We start from the raw sequence: 14785 nt of genomic DNA, 5'->3' as shown, positions 1-14785 counted from the left end.
CCTGTCCATCTGTGATGCCACCGGGAAACAGGTCCTTGTTGGTGGCAGTGGGAACCCGGGCTGTGGCACTAGTAATTGGGCCCACATGGGGAGGGCATGAGCATCAATGTCATCGTGTCCCCAAGTACAGGGGCTGCCCCACAGGGACCCTGCCAGAGCCTGCGTCTCTACAGCCATGAAGGAGAAGCTGCGAGCAGAAGCTTGCTACGTTTTCGAAGGCCTGTCGCAGGCAGCGCACCCCCTCGATGGGCTCTGAGCTCGGGCAGGGTGTGAGAGGGGCTGAGGCCAGCAGCCCAGGGCCGGGCGCGCCTGGCTTGTAACATCTAGGTCACAGAATCCTCCTACGTATGACCTGGCTTCCTCCGCATTATGGGCTTGAGCTCAGGGCCCCATTGCACCTCCCCTCTACCCACTCAGTTCAGTCCCCTGACGTCCCAGAAGCCTCTTCAAACGTGAAACAATACCCGTCAGAGCCCAGACCCCACTGCGTAGAGGCCGCAGACACAAGCTGGAGTCCCAGCTGCGCGCGACTAGCTGTGCGATCTTGTACAAGTCACAGAGCTAACAGTGCCCTTCTCACGTGACCACGGTGACATTAGACACTATGATTATTCTTGGCTCGGGGCTGGGACACAGTGGGTGTCCAGCTATGGGGAATGCCCCCATCTTTCCACCTCCTACGCCACAAAGCCAGCCGTCCAGACCCAGAGCCCCTGGGACGCAGCCCCCAGAGCAGAAAGTGCCCTTGGGGTTCTGATGTTGTTCACTCAAACCCCTTCTACAGCCTCCTCTTTAGGTGATTTTCTACCTCAGCTTGTATGCCTCAAGGGACAGAGAGCTCACTCTACCCTTGGCAAACTTTTGTGGCACAGCTCCATCTGAGGGAGAGCTCTCCTGTTAAGTTAGAATGTGCCTCCCTGGAACGTTCCCAAACATTCCTGAACGTTAGCCTGAACTCTGCCTGGCGCCTGGTGACCCCCTCCAGCTGCGTCCATCACCAGGGTCCTGGCGCCAGTATAGCCGTCTCTGGGTTTTCAGTGAGAACGCCTTGGGAAAGGGAACCTGAGGACCACGTCAGCCTGGGGCATCTCTCCTGTTCCCCAGCCCTAATACATGCCCCTCCTCCCCAGCCCTGCTACTGCCCCCCCTCCCCAGCCCTGCTACTGCCCCCTCCACCCCTGCCCTTACACAGGGCTCACCCAGGGCCCCAAGCCCTCCGTTGCCTCTGCTCACATGGAACTGGAACATTACAGCCCTCATGAGTGTTCCTTCTCCTATGCCTCCATTTCAGAAGCTGGGACTGTTTACTCAATTCGTCCAAAGGAGTGACATCCTAATGGTGGAACCGTAGACACCAGGGCATCTTGGTAGGAGGGAGATTTGGGGATAAGAACCTCCAATCACGCTTCCCTTCAGGGTAAGATTTGCCCTGCACAAAGCCCTGGGCATGCTTTGGAACCCGAAGCCCGTTCTTCAACAAGAGGGCTTAGCCAAAGCAGCTAGGAGAGTGGCAGCTTTAAGGATAATTCTGAACCAGAGAAGGAACAAGGGGGAAGGATTGATTTTTGGGTCCTCCAGGAAACTGGGATCTGAAATCGATCTGGAATTAACAGGCAAGGTGTGAAGTAGCTGCTGCCTCTAGGTCTCCCCCAAGTCCCCTAGGGTCCCAGCTCTTTCCTGGAGGAGGGGCTCTGTGGTCTCTGCTACCTCCCACCCTCTGCCTTCTGGGGCCCTGGTCACAGCCCCTGAGGAGTCCAGATGGCTGCACCTCTTCCTGGGCCTCGTCACCTGAGCAGGGCCACAGAATGGACTGGGAAGAGGGGCACGGGTGGGCAGGGCTGGGGGAGGAAGCAGGAGGGCCCCCGCCCAGGTCCTCAGCACAGCATTTGGAGCAGCCTGGACTCCTAGGCGTCACCCTGGCCAGATAAGAGGCAGCCTCCAGGGGTCCTTTGCAGCCCCAACACCTCTGCCTCCATGTCCTAGGTAGAGAGGAGGATGTGGCAGGAGCTTTTGGGAATCTGATTTCCTGAGGGCCAGCACATTAGGGGCAGACAGCTGCCTGCCCTACATTCTTGACCTGCCTACTGGCCAAGCCTGGGGGACAATGGCAATTGGGACAATTTAGCTCAGCATCACCCTAACCACTTCCCCACACATTTCTGGGGAAGAGAGAGGCTCAGGGGGGTTGCCTAGAGGGGAAGAAGGTTTCAGAGAAGTGGGGCTAGCCCAGGAAAGCCATGGCCCTGCCTTGAGAAAACCCAGGATAATGGGGGCTGTGTGTCTTTTCTGCCCTTCTCCTGTGCTCTGTGAACTTGGAGGATCCCCTCCCCTCTGGGCCCACAAGCCCCACCTGTACCATGGGAGTGGGGCCAGAGGGCCTGACTGGGTGGCTGGGCAGGGTGTACAGACTCTCAAGGTGTGGACCATGACACCATTTAGGGTTTCCCAAAGTGGGCAGCGGGCTTTGCCGACTGCATCCCAGAGGCCCCCGGAGAAGCAGGCCGGCAGCCGGGGCCCAGTGCATGAGGCCTTATCTGGGGCCTTGCATACTAGTTCCTGAGCTCCAGCTCTCTCCCCTTTCTCCTAGGCTGGGATACATGGAGGGACCGAGGGACTCTGGGGCTTTGGAACCTGTTGGAGCCACCAGAGGAGGGCGGGTGTTTGGGCCTTCCCAGAGTTTCACGGGCCACTCCCAGGTTGGAGCACAACCTGGTGGCAGCAGGTCCCCACCCACATGCAGCAGCACAGGAGCCCAGAGGTTCAAACACAGGGCCTGTCACCTCTTCTGACCCCAGATGGACTCCCTGAGCTACACCCCCAACACAAGTTTGGGGGACCCCTGGCTGAGAGCCCCACCTAACAATCCTCACAGTTAGCTCCCCACCTGGCTCTGCTCCTAGAGCTCGGTCAGCTCTTGGCAGAGTCCAGTGATGACAGCTGAGCAATCTGGCCCTGGGAGGTGACAAGAAAGGCATCCTCCTCTCCTTCCGTGACCCAGGAGCTCAGGCCTGAGCCAGAAGCTTCTGACCTCTCTTCCCCTACCTCTCCCCTGCCTCCTTCTTCCCCTCTTCCTCCACCTCTCCTACCTGCATACCCAGTGAAAGATAGGATTGTTCTAACACAACTACCTATGCCCTTTGCCAGACTGTCAAGTAGTCAGATGGAATATATGCATCCTTCCACCTGCCCACCCCTCCCCCAGCCATCTAGACATCAACCCAGCTGCCCAGCCATCCATCTGGCATGTCCTCTGTCCATGTCAGACCAGGGGCTGCACAGACCAGAAAGAAGTCCGACGGAGCCTCTGTCCCCGGGGAGTCCCAGGCCAGCCTGAGAGAGTGGGCACGCACACAGCCAACCACCTGGGGCAGAGCAGGGTGGACAAGGCCCCAAGGTACCCAAGCACTAGCCTCTACTCTTCCCAAAGAGACACGGGCAAAGGTACCCTGGGGTGCCCCGTCAGCCCCTGTACTCACCATTCAAGGGGCAACAGAGTGCCTGAGCAGAAGGACCCCTGGAGGTCATCTAGGACAAGCCCCCTATTGGTCAGAAAAAAAGCGGCCTGCCGTGTGAGGAGAAGAGTGTGAGCAGAGGTCGGTGGTAGGATAGGCTAGTCAAGGCACAGTGCCTGAGGGCAGATGGGGGACAGATCAGCCTGGCTAAGGGGAGAGAGTGCAAGGGGCCTTCTAGGTGCGGGGAGCAGGTGGTTACCCCTACCCCTGCGTTCCATCACAGCTCCTCTCTGCCCTGTATGGTTCAGACCTGCCGATCTGCATCTCTGCCTTGCCCTTAAAAGGGCCCCTCTCTCTGGTCAATTGGCTGGCAGTCGATAGATGCATTCACAATCTCCATTACATCTCTATTTCCAAAACTTCTTTCCCTCGTTTTTCTTGCTACAAGACAGTTTTTAAAAACGAGTCCCTGAGCTCAGCCCTTTCCAGCCTCGTTAATTTCGTGCCCCACCTCATTTGTTCAGGGGACCTACTTTCGCTCACCCTCGGCCGCCTTCCTCCCACCAGCTATATCGGGATCTCTGCTCCGTCCTCGGTAACCTTGCCTGCTGCTCAGAGTCCTGAGGGTTTTTCTCTGCCAAGCGACTCTGGACTCAAAGGAACCACAGAGGTCATCTGTTCACATCCAACCCCTCCTCATGCCTGAAGCTGGGCTGCCTTTCATTGCACCCCTGCCCAAGGTTATCTGCTCTCCGTTGCACTCTTCTGAGGACAGGCTGCTCGCTGTTCACGAGACAGCCTGCGTCATTGCAGGGCGGCCTTATCTGGGCCCAGGTTCTTCCAGAAAGGTGGAACCCACCTGGGACCTCTTGCCATCTGTGCCATAGCTCCCCCTGTATGTTTTGTCTGAGTCAGGCTTCCCAGACAATACCATCATCTCCCAAGAGCAGGGGTCATGTCATGCATTTCTCAGGGTCCCTGGGGCCATGTGTTCTTTGGGTACCTTGGTGTGCAAGACCATGTGACAAAGCCCCGCCCTTTGCTTCTGTTCCTGCCAGTGTCAGGATGCTCAGGCCTGTCTCTGTGTCTCCAGCCACAGGGGTCAGCACTGACCTGGAAGCTTCCTCCTCCTTTGAGCTGAAAATTGCCTACTGTCTCTCTCCCTCTCTGCCATCCCTGCCTGCAGGGGTCGCCCCGGGGCGAGCAGAAGCCCTCTTCCCTGGGACAGACCTTCAGACATCTGAGAACAGCTGTCACATTCCCTCAAAGTCCAACTGCGGAATTCCTTCAGTCTTCCTGCCCTGGGCCTGGTTTTTGCAGCCCCAACACCTCCCACCCTTCTCCAGGAGTCACATGGCAGTTTACTGATGTCTGTCCAAGGATGCTATCCCTCTGGCAGTGGCCTGAGCAGAGCGGGACAGATGTCACCTGTTAATGCAGCGTGAGCTTGCTCAAGAGCTGCGGCAGCAGCTGCTCACACTCTGGGTTCCTGTGCTCCTCCTCCTGCCTCCCCCGGGGCAGCCAGGTGATGAGCGGCCCCCTTCATCAGCCTCAGGGGTGGGAAGCATGCAGGGGTCAGGGGCCTCCCCACCCGTGAACCCCCAAAGCAGCCTCTGCCTGCGGTCTCCACACTTCCCTTTCATTCCTCACCCCGAGATTGTGCCATGCCTGCACACACCATAGAAGCTGCTCTGACCGGGGTCACCACCAGCTTCCCATTGACACCCTGGGCCCCTTGACAGCCACTCCCGTTGCTGGCTCTTTGCTCTGGAGATGCACAGCCTGTTCCAGTCCTGCTCCAGCTCCCAGGTGATGCTTGTTCCCGTTGGCTGCTCTGGCTCCCGTTTGGCACCCTCGGTGCAGGTGCAGACCCGCCACAGATATGCACCCCCGCCCGCCCCTCCTCACCCTGCACTCGCTCTGGCCCCTGCGTGGTGGCAAAGACTCCACTCCCCAGTCTGCATTTCCGCCTCCTCTGGCCACCAGCAGAACTTTCCCCACTCTTCGAAACACTCCCTCTCCTCCAAGATTGAGCCCCAGCTACCCTCTTCCGGGAAGCTTTGCACACTGTCCCCAGGTACCACCTTGTCACTCAAGTGCCTGGCCTGCCCATGTGCCCTCTAGCTGCAGTGGTCCCGCCCCCACCCTCCGGACAGTGCAAAGTGGACAAGCATGGAGACCTGGGGCGGACCATATGGGCTGGTGCCCAGGGGGTGGAGTCCATCAGATGAGGCTCTTTGGGATTCGGATTGAGGACGTGGCCAGAACCAGAGCAAGCAGGATGAGCAAGCGAGCGGAGGGAGGGGCAGCCCCGGGAGATGGGGGAAGGGAGGAAGGCTAAGCTGCCGGCCCTGGCTTCACCTGACTTTCCTCACACTGAACTCCTGTATCTCCTGGCCCCTTGGATGAACCTCTGGCCTCCGTGAGTAAAACATTCTGGTGCTACAGACAGAGGAAAGCTCTGCTTCCTGCAGACTCCTACAGAACGTTTTCATATCATGGCCTACAACACAAGACCCTCGGAAGACCCTCGGGACTTCTTCCCTCGGCTACCCGGGCCCTTGTGGGGAAAGTGCTGAGGAGACAGACAACCCCAGAACACCAGGCAAGCACACAAGGGGACTGTGGAGCACAGGGACTCTCACGGGGGCTGTTCAGGATTCCTGCAGGTCCCCTGTCCCCAGGGCAGCCCCCCAGCCACACCCAAGTACAAAGAGCAGTCCCAGCCAACCAGGCCCTGTCTGAGCTGGGGATGAGGCTGAAGATTTCTCAGGGGTGTGGAGGCAGGAAAAAGGCTGAGAGGTGTGGCCTGGCCACACTTGGTTGTTGACAAAGGAGGAAACCAAGGTCCAGGGAGGGAGGGAGGCTGAGGCCAAGGGTGGAAAGGGCCGGTGGGGCAGAGCACAGAGCCGGCCCAAGACGGAGGCTCTCTGTTTCCAGTACATCTTACAGCCTCTCTGGGGAGATCTGGTTTCTTCCCGGTTTCTGCGTGACCTTGGACCAGTCACCTCCACTCTCACCACCTCATTTCCTCTTGCATTTTAAAGAGGCTGAAAGCTCGGTGTCAGGGAAGTGGAACTGGGACTGCTGAGCCGCTGCCTGGAAGCAGGGTGTGCAGGGGGAGCAAGTCAGGTGGCACTGCGGGGCCAGAGCCCCCCGATATTGCAGTGGGGCTCTGGGTTCCAGGGTTCTGTCAGAGGAGACAGAGCCTGCCTGGGGCTGGGCCTGGAGGCCCCACTCGGAACCCCTCACCTATAAGGCCTGAGCACTGTGGCTGCCCCAACTCCCCACCGGCTGCACCCCAAAGTCTCTGAGTCCCACAGGTGCCTGGGAGCAGCCTCCACGGCAGTTGCTCATTCTGACACATCTCTTTGTCGCTCCATCACCTTCCCTCGGAAGGGGAGGGGTGTGTGTGTGTGCGAGAGCGAGGGTGCAAAGGCGTGGGACATCTGAGAGTGTGTCTGTGCAGATGGAGGGGGTGTGGTGGGTACCTGGGTGTGGAAACCATGAGAGAATTTGCACATTGCTTAGGGTGTGTGTGACCAAGAAGATTGGAAGCCCGCCCCTTGGTGAGCTGAGCAAGAACCCGCGCTGCATTAGGGTTTTTACCGGAAGAATCGGCCCCTGCCTTCCAGGTGGCAGAGCCTCAATTCTGCTCTCCCAGCCACACAGCGAATGGCAGGAAGCGAGGGCTTGCTGCCCTCGATGACCCCGAGGCTCTGAGAGGTCGCTCAAGGTCTGCCCAAGGTCAGCGATGAGGTCAGCGCAGGACCTGAGTTGCCTGGCTCCTAGGCGTGATGTTGCTCCTTCCTTAGACCACCTGCTTCCCACCCACCCCCAACTCTACTGAGTGACCGGCTGAAGCTGGGACTGACGCCAACTGTGGTGAGCTTTGGGGCCCCTGCCCAGCCCCTCAAAGGACTGAGGCCTGCGTACCACAGGGGCCCAGGGGCTTCCACACCACAGCTTGCCCTTCCCAGCCTCAGTCTAGCCTGTACACCTTCAGTCTGTCTGTCCTTTCACCGTGAAGTGCAGTCTTGGCAGGAAGAGGCTCCCACTTCAGCCCTCTCCATCCCTTCTTCCTGCAGGGCAGGGGAGCAGGCAGGTGCGGGGGCAGCCCAACGGACAACCGGGGTGAGAGAAGGCAGGAAACTGGTGGAGAGCAGTCCTCGACCTTCTGCCCACCACCCGAGGAAGAGGAAGGGAAAGAGCACTGCGGCTCTCCCCGCTGCCGCCCCCCCCCCGCCCCTCCCCTCGCCCCCACTGGCGACAAGAATAAAGTTGGAAGTTGGCCTCGGGCCATGGAGAAGAAAACCAGGTTACTGCTCCTGTGTCAGAGGGTGGTCGGTAACCATGGGTGTCACTTCTCCAGCCAATCACACGCTCATGTCCCCATTTTCCAGAAAAGGAACGAGTCCCAGAGAAGTAGAAAAGCACATGGGAAGGCCTTCTAGCTAGACTGGCTATCACCATAGAGAATTCCCAGGGAGCTCCATGTCTGCCCCTCCCAGTTAGACAGGCTGTATTTTCTGGTCGGGGTGGGGGGCGCCCAGAGCATTTTTGTCAGCCCTGGAGTTCCTTGTGAGCACCCGAGACTTGCCGGCTGGAAGGGGCGCATCACACAGGCACCCTGCAGTAGGGGGACCATCTTATCGCACTTTGCCCAAGACTTTCCTGGTTTTCACACCAAGAGCCCTACATCCTGGAAACCCCCTCGTCTGGGACAAACGAGGACAGCTGGTCACCCTTCTCTCACTTCCTGGCACGCCCTCCGAGTGGGCCCCATGCACAGTGGGGCCAGACTGGAACCGAAGAGGCTGAGGGAGAACGTTAGAGTCGTCAGCTTACTGCCTCCACCTCCGCTCATTCTAACCTGTCTCTGCTTAATTGCCCCAGCTCCCAGGAGCTCACCACCATATTGGGCAGCTCGTTTCTCATGGAGCATCTCTAAGTGCTAGAGAGTTCTTACAGCAGGCTGACAGCTGCCTTCCCGTGGCTGCTTCTTCCCCTCTCTTCCCCTGCCTTCATCCCAGCCCCCGAGCATCTCCTAGGTCACTGCTCCTCAGCCAGAGCTCACTCCTGCTGCGCCGCCCTGAGCGTGCCCTCTCCAGCCAGGAGTTCCAGGCCCCTCATCTTAGCCCAGCCTTGAGGTGCTGATGACAAGCAGAGAGTGGACACCAGGGCCCGCATGCAGCCCGCTTCCACCCTGCTGTCCTCGCACCTCTCTCTGCTCCACACCCTCGCAGGGCTCCCAGTCACAGCCAGCCTCTACTGCAAGTCCCTGCGGGCCCCAGCTGCCGTCTCCTACAATCTTATTGGTAGGCCCCCTTTAAGTGAGAGCCTACTATGAGCCGGCCCTGTCCCCGGTGCTGGGATACAACACCAACCCAGACAAGCGCTACCTCTCACCCCTCAGGGCTGTGGGTCTCCCGCACATACCACACAGTGTCACAGACTACTGCTTTGGGTGCCCTGGGAGGGGGGGGTGCTGTCTGGAGGCTGTGTGGCTCTCAGAGGGTCAGGCACCTGATCATCTCCAGGCTCAATGCCACCCTGAACAGGGTGAAGGGGGGAAAGAGGGCTCCAGGGAGGGGAGCAGAGAGGGGCATGGAAGCAGAGCAAGTCGGGGAAGCGCCCTAAGTGCAAAGGGAGTCTTTGGGGGAGCGGCGGGCCCTGGTTTGTGGGGAAATGCTCACTCTGGCCACTGTAGGGAAAACAGACAATGCAGGGAGGTAGGGGTAAATACAGGTAGAGATGGGGGCGGGGGGCACTGCTGTCATCCAGGGGGAGAGCACAGTGGCTCAGAGCAGGGGCGAGGCGGAAGTCTGGAGAGAGACACAGACTCTAGACATATGTAGGAGGTAAACCGGGCCGGATTTGGCAGTGGGCTAAATACAGAGAAAGAGGAAAAGGAGGTGTACAGGTGGGTTCCCTGCCCCCACCCATGTGGCTCCACACGCTCTCAGCTGACATCTCTTCATATGATGTCTCTTCACACCAGGCACACCTCTGTGCCTTCCCCGATGCACCTGGGGAGCCAAAACTGCCTCCCCGGACCCACTACAATGGGCACACAGGTGGCTCTGGGAGCCAGGCGTGTGGGGTGGCACCCCAGGCAGTGCCACAGCCTGCTGAACCCATCAACCAGCCAGGCCATGGCCCCCAGAGACCTGTAGTGGCTCTCAGCCCCAGACCACCATCAGGGTCTCAGCGAACCCCCAGCAGTCCCCCGAAATCTGCTGAACTTCAGACCCCTGAGGGTTTCCCGGGGCAGAGCTTTTGTTCAGAGCCCCCAGTTTATCCTGGTGTTCTGTGGAGGTCCAGAACCATGGCTCCAGTCCAACCCCTCGTAGTAGGGTTGGGGAAACTGAGGCCCAGAGATGGAGAGTAATCTGCCCTAGGTCACACTGCATGTCTGCAGCAAAACCAGGCACAGATAGAGGATTCTGGCCCTGCCCTCGGGGTGTCCCAAGCCCTCTGGGAGGGTAGGCGAGAAGCCCCTGGGAGAGGGGTGTGGGCTGTCCTGCCCAGGGAGCACCTGCCAGTCCATCAGACTCCTGCCTGAGCTCCGGATGGAAACAGCATTCTCCCCCATGCCCTGCGCCTCCGGTCTCCCCCACACCGTAAACCTGTCTTGTAAAAGCCGATGAAAGGCCTGGCTGTCAGCCACAAAGAGCCTTCTCGGGCCTCCTCTCCAGTCGCACGTGGCTCCTGGAGAAAGCAGGAGAGGGCAAGATGCTGGCATTCAGCTACTCTGTAAATCTGCAGGAGATATTTTTTATCACTTCCCGACATTCTGCTGTAAAAGCCACTCAGCTGCGTTTACAAATTGTAGAATTCATATGATGTTAGGGACCTGGCTAATGGCCTGAGTAAATCCAGCAGGAACAGAGGGGGCCCCCGCAGCCCAGCTCCTGCCTGGCTGTGCAACCTTTGGCAACTGAGGCGGTGTCCACCTCCCTGGCCACAGAATGGGGGTGCAGGTGGCTCTGAGGATTAAGGAGATCACGCATGCACTCACCCAGCTCGGGGCCTGGCACAGCGCAGGCCCTCCAGCAAAGGACGGCAGCAGTGACGTGTACTGGAGCTTCTCTGAGGCCAAGGATGATGAAGGGTGATGGGTGCAGCACCTAAGGCCTGGGTTTCCAGTCCCCAACTCGCACCTGTCTGCTGAGCAGGCACTTTTGTACCTCGGGGCCCTCTCCTGGTGAGAAGGTGCCTGGGGAGACGAACAGTCCTCTTCTTTTTCTCCCCCTCCCCCTCTCTCTCCTTCATCTACTTCTCACACGGCACGCTTTAGGTCCTTGCCCCAAGTAGAAGTCCTGAGCCTTCCCACATTAGGACTGTTCTGGCCCTCAGGAGTTCAAGTTCAAACCCTCCAGGAACTGACTGGTTGAAGTTCCCCAGACCTTGGATTGAGAAAGATTCTGAGGAGGCCTCCAGGTGATTAGCCATGTCTGCCATTGACCTTGGAGAGTGTGGGGCAGCCCCAGTCTTTATGTTTTACCCTCCTTTCAAGTTCCAACCCCCTCATCCTCTAGATGAGGACACTGATATTTAAGAATGGGAAGGCTTCAGGCCAAGGAGGTTGCGGGGTTGGTGGGGAGGGGTGCTGATAGTTCTTACCCGCCCACTCCATGCGACCTGCCAGCCAGCGTGTCCACTCATGTCCCCTCCCAACACCCCCCAGCCACTTGACAAAGGGTCTGAGGCTGGAGAGGTGACCCAGCAAACTGGCAGCACCACGGCTTCCAGCAGCTATTGCGCTGGATCCCGGGGTCTCAGAGCAAAGGACAGCTAAAGAGCAAGTCCACGGCGCAGAGGGGGCCGGAGGGTAGGGGCAGATGGCGTGGTGCGGCAGGGGCTGCGAGGACCGCACAGAGGGGAAGAATCATCTCGGGCCGGAAGCTTTCTCTGGCAGGAGTTTCTCCTCTATCACCTGAGAAGTAAAGCAGAATCAATCACTAGTGGTCCTGGAAACGCCAATCATTGCTGATTTGAGCAGTGCTGGAAACTTTCCAGACAGCTTTCGCATCTGTGCCGCTGCTGCAGGGCGGGGAGGCCCGCAGAGGGGCGAGCGCAGTTCAGGCGGTCCCATTTCTGTCCCATTTCGTGGAGGAAGAAGTGCGGCGGAGGGAGGCCCGGCTCAAGGCACCCGCAGCTGCTGCCTCTGGGGGTGGGAGGGCTGGGAGCACACACTGTCAGGGGCGTTTTCCCGTGTTTCTTAGCCTACTTTCTGGAGAAAGAGGGCCATTGTACTCCCCTCCTCATCGTCATCTTCCGCCAACCCCCTCTGCGCCAGCGCTGTGCTGGGGTTTCTGCGCACCGTCTCACAGGAGGGGGCGCTCCCATCAGCCCCATTATACAGACAAGAAACTGAGGCTCAGAGCAGCCGAAGCTTCAGCACTGAGACAGTGACTCCAAAAGTTAGCTCTTCCAGCTACAAGCCTCTGCCGCCTTTGCTTTCCTGCCCGCTCCCCCAACCCCCACATCAGGTCAGGGAAGCTTCAGTGAAATGTTGGCACAGAAACCCCCACAGGCAGAAAACGTCTCCACCCAGCAGCCTCTTCAGCTGAAAATGGCAGAGAGAAGAAAAGCCCCTCTCTCCTCGGTCATGGGGTAAAATGGGGTCATGGATATGAAGCCCAGACAGACTTGATTGTTGTGGCCCCCTTGCTGCTGCTGCTAAGTAACCTCATACAAGACGAAAAACAGGGTCTCGAGGACCTGCCCCTGCAGTCGCCGAGGCAGGCACTGAGGACCCAGGGGACTCGAGGGCTCAGGGGAGATGAGGTGAGGTTTTACATTTTCAGCTAGGATCCCGTGGGGCCGGAGCCTTCGAGGGGTGGCTCTGGGCTGGGACCAGACCAAGGCTGGATCCAAGGCGTCTCAGGGCAGCCCGGGCCTGCCTCCGGGGGGACCCATTCCCTCATTGCCATCTCCTCGGTTTGCTAACTCAGTGCATTTGGGGGCTTCCATGAAGCACCAGGGAGGCACCCACCCCTGAGCAGGAGTGTGCAGGGAGAGGAAAGCTGGAAGCAGAGCAAAGAACCTGGCACTACCCTGCTCGGCTGAGCTTCAGGAGGGCCCGGCACAGTGAGCCTACCATAAAAATTTTGATGGATACGTGACTGAGTGACAGTGTGAATAAGGCATCCTAGCCTCTCTGTTTCCTCATCTGTAAAATGGGAAACTAACCACAACCCCACAAGTTTGTTGCAAGATTCAGAAGCAATGTACACACAACACTTCTCACTGAGGGCACCCGAGTGCTTTATAAGCAGCTGCTCTGAGTATAAGGAGGGACCTTGGCCCTCTCAGAGATCACGAGCTAACTGCCTCTCCATGTCTGGCCTTCGCCTTCAGCTCCTTCACCAAACCCCAGGTCAGCCTACGGCCCCTGAAACTCAATCACTGTCCAGTAAAGTCCAGGGGCTTTGCGCATGGGCATACATACACGCAATTGGGAACAGATGTTACAGGAAATCAGGATGACCTGGATTTGAGAAGTTCTGCATATATTTCTGAGTTTTGTTTCAGAAAATGAAGTCATCCTGTGTGGTATAAGTCAATACAAATATAAATGTCCACGGGCCCAGCCAGCCTTCGGTGCAAAGGAGGTCACAGTGGTATCATCCCCCAGATTGCCCCAGCTCGCTCTCTCCCCTGCAGGATCGAAGCCCCGCCCAGCTCGGGAGGCCTGGGAGAGCTGGGGATAGGACAGGCCTCTCCCAGGGACTCGTGCCCAGTGAGAAAGGAGCTGAGTTGACAGAGCTGATCCCTTCCTGGGGCCAAACTGGCTGGTTCTCTGCATCATGCAGACCCCTGTGTCCTGGCAGACACAGGGGGCTGGGGATGCTTCTCTGCCCAGGTCTAGGACATGCTGGGTGACCAGGGACATGAGCAGCCCTCTTGGGAGCCTCGCATCTCCAAAATCCCCTCTACGTGGTCCATTATCCTTCTCTGAACTCGGCTTTTCCTTTGGCAAACATCCGCTGAGCGCCGGCTCTGTGCCAGGCAGAGCGGGGCAGGCAGAGTGGGCCCGGTGTTGCCCAACAGCTATGGCTCAGTCCTGTGGACTGACAGCCCCAAAGTGGGGTCTGTCCCACCAGGTCACTGCCCAGATCAACTCCAGTTGTTCTCGGGACTTTGCAGACATGCCTGGGGCTGGGGGGTGGGGGACATGATCAGAGACCTGGACTCGCTAGCTGGTATGGTGTGAGCTAAGACCGATGGATGAGTCCAGATGTCACAGGGCCGGAGGGAGGCAGGGAACAGCCTTTGCAGAGACCTGAAAGTGCAGAGAACAAGACACATTCAAGAAAAGGAAGGAAAGTCATGCGTTGAGGTTCAGAGAGTCAGCCACAGGCCCCTGCTAGGGGACAGGCTCCAAACCTCACCCCAGGTTCCCAGCCCTTGATTCTCCTCACCCACAACCACGTATGAAAGTTCTTCTCCACATGTGCACCCCCCTTGCAGATCAGCTCTGCAAACGGGCACCCAGGGCTGCCCCTGACCTTGCCATTGAGCAGGTACAGCCCGACTCAGGGCCTGGCCTACCCCTGTGTGCCCCCAGCAGCCACGCTCAGAGGGAGCCTACTGGCCCTGCCAGCACCAGTGACTCAGAGCAACACTGCACAAACACAATGATATCTCCAAAGCCATGGCCACTTGCGGTGTGATTAGCAACTCACTGACCTTGGCAGTGGGCACAGGGCTGGGATGAGAAGAGTCTGTGAAGAGTTGAGTCACAGCACCTTAGATTTTACCCCCAGAAGTCATGAGACAGGTACTTGAAGCTTAAGGTTTAGAGCCCAGGAGCCAGAGCAGGGCACCTTGTGCTGCAGGCCCAAGCTCTCTGTAGCCTGACCTGAGTCCCCCATTGTCGCCACCTCCAGGCAGGCCACTGTCCTCTCTCCTGGCTGTCTTTGTCCCCATTAGAGGCTAAACTGGGAGCTTCGTTAATACTCAAGAACTCGGGGACCTGGACTGAGATCACCCTCTCCCCTAAGAATCTGGCCCTGGGGAGATTCACAGTGAACAATTCTACAGGAGTTCCAAGGCCACAGCCTGCAGTAAGCAATACTGCCTCCCACTGGGAAAGAAGGCCTTGCTTCTCCGGTTTGAGAAACAGAGGGAGACAGAAGGAGGGGGGAGGAGGCAGAGACAAAGAAGGAGAGAGAGAGAAATAAATGTGGTGTCATAGCTCACGACTTGTCTGCATCTTTAAAGGCACCTCGTCTGTCTTGCTCTGCCTGGCACCCAGAACAAAGAGTGACCCAGGGCAGAAACTAATGAACATTTGTTAAGTGAAGAGAGGAGAAAAAGCATAA

The sequence above is a fragment of the Sturnira hondurensis genome, unplaced genomic scaffold (genome assembly GCF_014824575.4).
Source record: "Sturnira hondurensis isolate 20B ecotype Veracruz unplaced genomic scaffold, ASM1482457v3 Scaffold0008761, whole genome shotgun sequence".
Taxonomy (NCBI): Eukaryota; Metazoa; Chordata; class Mammalia; order Chiroptera; family Phyllostomidae; genus Sturnira; species Sturnira hondurensis.
Note: the sequence above shows the minus strand (reverse complement) of the source record.